General features: G+C 55.6%; 1 long non-coding RNA gene across 1 annotated transcript in view; it reads left to right on the top strand.

Annotated features, from left to right (window-relative positions):
* The window catches only part of LOC102501657 (uncharacterized), a 3950-nt gene extending 618 nt beyond the window's left edge, over positions 1 to 3332 (top strand). The window contains exons 2-4 of the long non-coding RNA XR_336981.1: positions 1613 to 1814; positions 2047 to 2463; positions 3170 to 3332. This is a non-coding gene — a long non-coding RNA (uncharacterized LOC102501657). The remainder of the gene's footprint in view (positions 1 to 1612; positions 1815 to 2046; positions 2464 to 3169) is intronic.
* Positions 3333 to 6378: the final 3046 nt, after the last annotated feature.

The following is a 6378-nucleotide window of genomic DNA, read 5'->3' as shown; positions in this document are numbered from 1 at the left end:
TCCTCCTCATTCAATTCTCGAGTTTTTAAAAAAATTGTCAGAGGCTGTGTGCACTCACCAGAGAGAGAGGGGGAGGGGGAGATAGCACCCCCAGGGGCACGTGGTCGGTCAGGCTGCAATGTCTCCTCCCTTTCTCCATTTACCAGGATTTGGGGTACGCACACACATGCTCCCAGCATGCTCTTCAAGTCGCCAGGGCCAGGGTTCAAACCATGGTCGGCCATGTGGGATCTGACTCTCTTACCCTAGGGCGGTGGGCCTGACCCTTCCAATTCACCTTCAAAGGGCCTCTCATATGCAGACCTTGTAAGCAGGGGGAATCAGATCTATTGAAGTTCCTGCTCCTATGCAGATTTTAATGACAATTTAATAAGGAGGGATAAAACATTAAAAATTGGGGTAAAGTTTAAAGAAATAAAAACCACAAATAAGTGCTATGCTTTGAATGTGTCCCCCAAAGGTTGGTGTGCTGGAAACTTGACTGCCATTATCATGGTTTTAAGAGGGGGCTCCATCCGACTATGGCATTAAAAGGTGGGAGGGGCAGCAGGTGGATGGTGGCTAAAGCACTGGACTCCCATATGGCTGACCACAGTGCGAGTCCCAGACCAGTGACTTAAAAATCACACTGGGCACGTGTGTGTGTGCACCCCAAATCGCAAGAGGGCATGGCCATCCCCCCCCAGGGAGATGATTTCTCACTTTCCTTCTCTCTGTATCTCTCTAGAGAGCGCACACACCCTATGGCAAACCCCACAAAGAAGTGGGGTGTAGGGGAGGTAATTAGGGTAAATAAGGCCATCAGTGTGAGGCCCCCAGGACTGAATCCTGGGGGCTGTAGAAGATGGAGAGGGACCAGAGCCAGCACACTCTTGCCCTCTCGCCATGCGGTGCCCGCGCCACCTTGGAACTCTGCAGGAGTGTCGCAGCAAGAAGACCCTCACCAGGTGCAGCCCCCGACATGGACTTCGGAAACCATGAGCTCGGGGCTCAACAGAGCTCTATTTTATAAGTTACCCAGTCTGTGCAACTCTGTTCTGGCAAGAGAAAACCAGAGCGAGAAGCAAACCGTGAGGAGGCGGGCCCTGGGCTCAGTGCCCCTGCTTCTCCTCCTCCTCTTCCCCATTGTTCCCTCTCTGTCATTGTTCTCCCTCTGTCATCCTTTCAATCATTCAGTTATTCGTTTAATAACGGGGGTGAGTATGACTTAGGCCCCCATCCGGCCAAATGATTCAGTGGCTGACACCCCTTGGGGTTGCAAAAGCACAGGCCAAGCCCCTGCCAGTCACATCCCTACCCCACCCCCTGCTCCTGGCCTGGCCCTGCGAGGGGCCTCCAGGGGCGCAAGCAGGTCAGTGAGGCTCCCCCTGGGCCTTTGAGCTGTCACCCTCTGTGGTGGCTGGCGGAAGGCCCTGGGCTCCTGGCCTGGTGGCTGATGCACAGAGCCATCCACAGACACTGCGGGCTGCACCCCTCTTGCCCGGAGCTCTGCTGGGTGATTGATGGGGCCGCTCCGGCTCTCGGTCCCAGAGAGCTCCTTTGAATAATAACTTGGCAAAATTACTCTCCTTTTTTTGCTTTCCCTATTTCTGATCCATTTGCTCTCTCTAAGTCATTCATCTCTTTTGAGTTGAAGAAGAAAGAGGGAGAACAATGAGGAAGAGGAGGAGAAGCAGGGGAGCAGGAGACCGCGCGCCCGCCTCCTCGTTTGACAGGAGCTGGGAGCCTCTGCGCCAGCCCTCGCTGCGGCTGTCAGGCGGTCGCACCCCTGCTACTAGGACTTACATGTTAACTTCCCTAGTTGTGCGATAAAGGTGTGTGTGGGAGGGTGTTTGGGGGGGGGAGGCAGGAGACTTCCCAGGGCCCCCACATTGCCCCGCAACCGCAGGTGCTCATTGACCCGCCTGAAACGCTGTCCTGCCTGCCAGGACGTTAGAATTCCCATCCTGAGAGGGGAGCAGCAGAGGAGGCAGGGGAGGAGCGCAGTGGAGGTTCACGGGCATGGCATCAGCCGTGTCCACTGCCAACACCCACCTTGCTCGGCAGGCACCACAGAGACGGTGAGTGACACCCCGAGAGAGGAGTCCGCAGACGATGAGCTAAACATGAGGCCGGGCGAGACCACGTCGGAAGTGGGTACCTACGATGCAATCTGACGGAGGCGGCTGTCGGCTCTGCGATGGGAGGGACTGACTGACTGCAAGTCTCTACGGTGGGCTGATAACCAGCTGTTCTGAGGGTGGTGAAGGTGCTTCAGATGACCAGCTCTGTAGAGGTGCGGGCTGAAGGTGCTAAGCTGGGCGGGTTTGGAGCTCGACGACAGGGGGAAACTCCAGCAAACATGCGAGGGGGCAGGGCAGAGGATTACGCTGGAAGAAATGATACACACGGATCTGGGCTGGCTCGGTGGTGCAGCAGTGACGTGTTGCTGGAGGGATGCTGGATTCACATGGAAGGTTACAGGTTCGACTCCCTGGTTGGCCTTTGTACACCTATGATCCCTGCTGACTGAGAGGGCTGGGGGGTGGGACGTATTTGCAGCCTGGGACCCTGTGGGGGTCTCTCTAGGAGATATGATAAGCTGTAATGTGACCACAGTAGGTCTTACTGGAGTGCTTGTGTGGGGGAGGCCATGCCCCCGAGGCGGGAGTCAGGTGGCTGCAGCAGGGAGGTGTGATCAGACCAGCTGCAGAATGCAGGATGGACTCATGCCGGCAAGGCTGGAGAAAGCAAACCAGGCAGCAGGAGCTGGGATGGGCTCGTCAGGCAGAGAGTGATGTAAGAACCGAGCCAAGGCAGGGCCAGGGAGGAAGCGATGGCTTTGAGAAGCACTTAGAGCGTCACGTTGACAGGGCCAGGGACTGACAGGGAGAGGCTGGGAGGTGGTGGTGCCACCAGCTGGAACAGGGAGCATGGCGGCAGGAACCTTCATGAAGCCCCGCCAGGCCCCGGGGGGGGGGGGCCCCCCTTCCAGCCACGGGCACGCAGGGACAGATCACTCATCCGTCTTGAACCTGCATCAGGGTTAGGCAAAGCCAAGCCTGCCTGGCACGCATTAACTCGTGTGCAGCCACATTTAGGGGAATCTCAGACTCCTATTTTACTTTTCTTTCCTGGTATGCTAGGGCTCACCACCTGCTTGTCTCTTGCTCCTTCTTCCCTCTGACAGGCGAGACCCACGCGCCTAGGATGGTGGAAGACGGCCCCGTGTGTCCGTGCGAGGACTGAGGCCGCCGTTCGGGGCGTCGCTGCCTGGTACGATTAGGATGCTGGAGCTTCCTCCCGCGTCTAGTCTCCTTCCAGTCATCTCTGCCATTCAGCCCGAGTATTGTTCCCCCTGGGATGAATTTCCTCATAAAATAAATGTCTTGTCTGAATTAATCTTATTTTTTTAAAGGAGAGAGTCATCAGATTGTAAAGACATCATAAAAAGACGCATCAATCTGCCAGAGGCCTGGGTGCTGGGAGCGTCTGTCTTGTGCAGACTGTGCCGAGGCGGCTGGGCCCCGAGGCTGGGCGGTGCTGGGCATCGCCCCTGTGCACACCTTCTCCCACACCCCGGGCTGGCGGGCGCTCGGACCAGCCTCAGGCCTGGAGGGGTCCCTCATTGGAGCACTTAGACCATTTAGGGCGGGCAGCTTTGCACGCTGAGTGTGCACCACGTGGTACCTGCCTTGTGAAGGGGCCACTGAGTGACCCCCAGCTGGAGGGCCACCCTCGGCTGACGTCAGGAACACTTTCACCTGAGAACTAAGCCGCATTAGGAACCGCGGACGGCATCGCAGGCCACCTCTGCACTTTTGTATTCCTTTGAAAGCATTACACGAGTCGTACACATGTACACAGAGAACAGGTAAAGCATCGGGGGCTGGCATGTGGATTGTGGTCAAGGCGCAGGACTCCCACATAGCCAACTGTGGTCCAGACCTTGAACACAGCAGCATGAACATCCCGCCAGCCACATGTGCATGCGTGCCCAAAATCCTGAGAGGGCGGTGGAGGAGAAGGGATGGTGGCATGGCCATTCCTCCCGAGGGGTGAGTTCTCACTTTCCCTCTCTCTGTCTGTCTCTCCAGTGAAGGCATGCATCCTATAGCAAAAAAAAAAAAAGAAAAAAAAAACAAAGAAAAAGTAAAGTATCACAGGAATAGTACATGGTACACACTGCATACGGGGCAGCACTGCGCAGGGCACACACCCACAGGAAGGTGACAGAGGCGTGGGGCATGCCCTCCACCTCGGTCACCCGCGGAGAGCTGCTGGCTCCTTCCATGCTCTTCCCGTGCATCTGGGACTTTCTTTGTTTTAACATAAAAGCCCATTTGCTGTTTCTTTTCTAAATAAGACTATGAAATTAAAACACACCTATCATAAACACTTCACATGTTACAGAGTGGTAAAAAGTGAAACAAAACCCCAACATTTTTCTTCCTATTTCTCCATTTCCACTCCCCAGAGAAAACAGATAAAATATGTTTCTGTTGGGACCAGCAGTTATCGTAATGGCTATGTCACTGGACTCCCATGTAGTAGACCATGGTTCAAGTCCCAGACTCGGTGGCTTAAACTCACGCCTGGCATGGGTGCATGCCTGCCCAAGATCCCAAGAGGAGAATGGAGGAGAAGGGATTGCGGTGTGGCCATCCCCCCTGGGGGGCGATTTCTTCGTTTTCTCTCTCTGTCTTTCTGGCAAGTGCATGCGCACTATAGCAAAAACCTCTCCCCCCTCCAAAAAAAACCTTTCTGTATCCTTTTAGAAATAATTATGTGTATACAAGCAATTAAACACAGACTTTTTTTTTTTTTTAAGTTTTGCTACAGGGTGTGTACACTTGCCAGAGAGAGACAGAGAAAGGGATAGTGAGAAATCTTCCCCCAGGGGAATGGCTATACTGCAATCATGTCTGGCGTGGTTTTCAAGCTGCCAGGCCTGGGTCTCGAACCACAGAGTGATCTGTGTGGGAGCCAGCACCTTAACCTCCTCGCCACCTGCTGGCCCTAAACACATCTCTCTTTAATACGTTCAGTTTATAAGTGAGGTCAGAGAGGTCAAACAATATAGCCAAGGTCACAGAGCTCAGCTTCTCTGAAAGGCTTTCCCCCTGCACACCTCGAAGGTGTATGCCCAGAGCAGGCTCAGCTACTCCCTCCCTGCCCTTGACCTTGTACAAGACAGGCGTCAGCTCCCTCCCACCAGCTCCCTGGCTCTCGGGGTATAAGTAGACTGCCTGTACTGCTCATGGCGGCTGCTGTCTCTGGAGCTGCCATCAGCGGGCTGGCTCTGTGCTTTTGTTCTCCAAATTGCAGATGACAATTCCAGGCAGGGGACCCTCCCGGGATAATCCCGTTGCAGTGATCCCTTGGCCTGTGGAGCTGACACCTCTAGGCCCACTCGCCTTGCTCTTTGCTGGGTTGTGGGCCATGGGCCTGACGTTGGGACGCTCCCAGTCGGTGGGGAGGACAGGCACGCACACGGCGATCCGCCCTTTGTCTGTAGCTAGCATGCATGCCCCCTCTTCTCTGTGTCTGCCTTATCCGACTTGGGCCCAGATGTGTGTCTACAGCATTGCCAACATCTGGATGAGAGGGGAAGAGTCGGCCGGCCACACGGATGCGTTTCTTACTCGCTGGCAGCAGGAGGGCGTCCATCTGGATGTCTGAGGAACATTCCAGATGGACAGACCCAGTGTGCTGTGTGCCCTCACCAACTGGACCCGCAACCCTGGACGAGAGGTCTACTGAGGGCTGAGCCGGACCTCCCTGAGCCAGGCTGTGCAGCTCAGCCCAACCTTGCAGCTGGAACCCTGCTGCAAAGGGAGAGGGGGAAGCCCAGAGAGTCCTGGGGGGAGAGGGAGCCAGAGACCAGCAGCTACAGAGCCTTAGATCTCAGAAATGAACTCTCTTGACTTTCCGGGTCTACCTGAGACTGAGCCTGGAGGTGCTGCCCTTCATGGGGAGCTCTGGAGCTGGGCGTAGCCTCCCCTGCCCCTTCCCTTCTCTGCTGCCCACCAACTTCCCTGCAAAGCAAACCCTCTAAGATCCCTGGTTCCGCAGCGCCCCCTGGTGGGTAACTGACCTGGAGAAAGCCTTAGGGCACAGATACACTGTCCTAGGTGAGCCCTGCAGACTGCAGGGACTACAACTCACCTTCAATTCATCCACCTGCTCCACCCACTAAGTGATAGGGCTTCTGAATGAACAGCTGCTCGTATGCACGGGCAGGAGACTGATGGAGCTCTGGATGGAGACAGCAAAGGACCGAGGACAGCCTGGGTGTGTCAGGATGTCGGACAGAGACTGGATGAAATGGCACGTGCTGACCGTGGAGGTGATGACGACGGCGTGTGTGTGCCTGTGCGTGAAAGCCCGTGCTGAACC

The sequence above is a fragment of the Tupaia chinensis genome, unplaced genomic scaffold (genome assembly GCF_000334495.1).
Source record: "Tupaia chinensis unplaced genomic scaffold, TupChi_1.0 Scaffold143878_1, whole genome shotgun sequence".
NCBI lineage: Eukaryota > Metazoa > Chordata > Mammalia > Scandentia > Tupaiidae > Tupaia > Tupaia belangeri.
The sequence above is the reverse complement of the archived record's forward strand: the minus strand, read 5'-3'. Positions and strand labels throughout refer to the sequence as shown.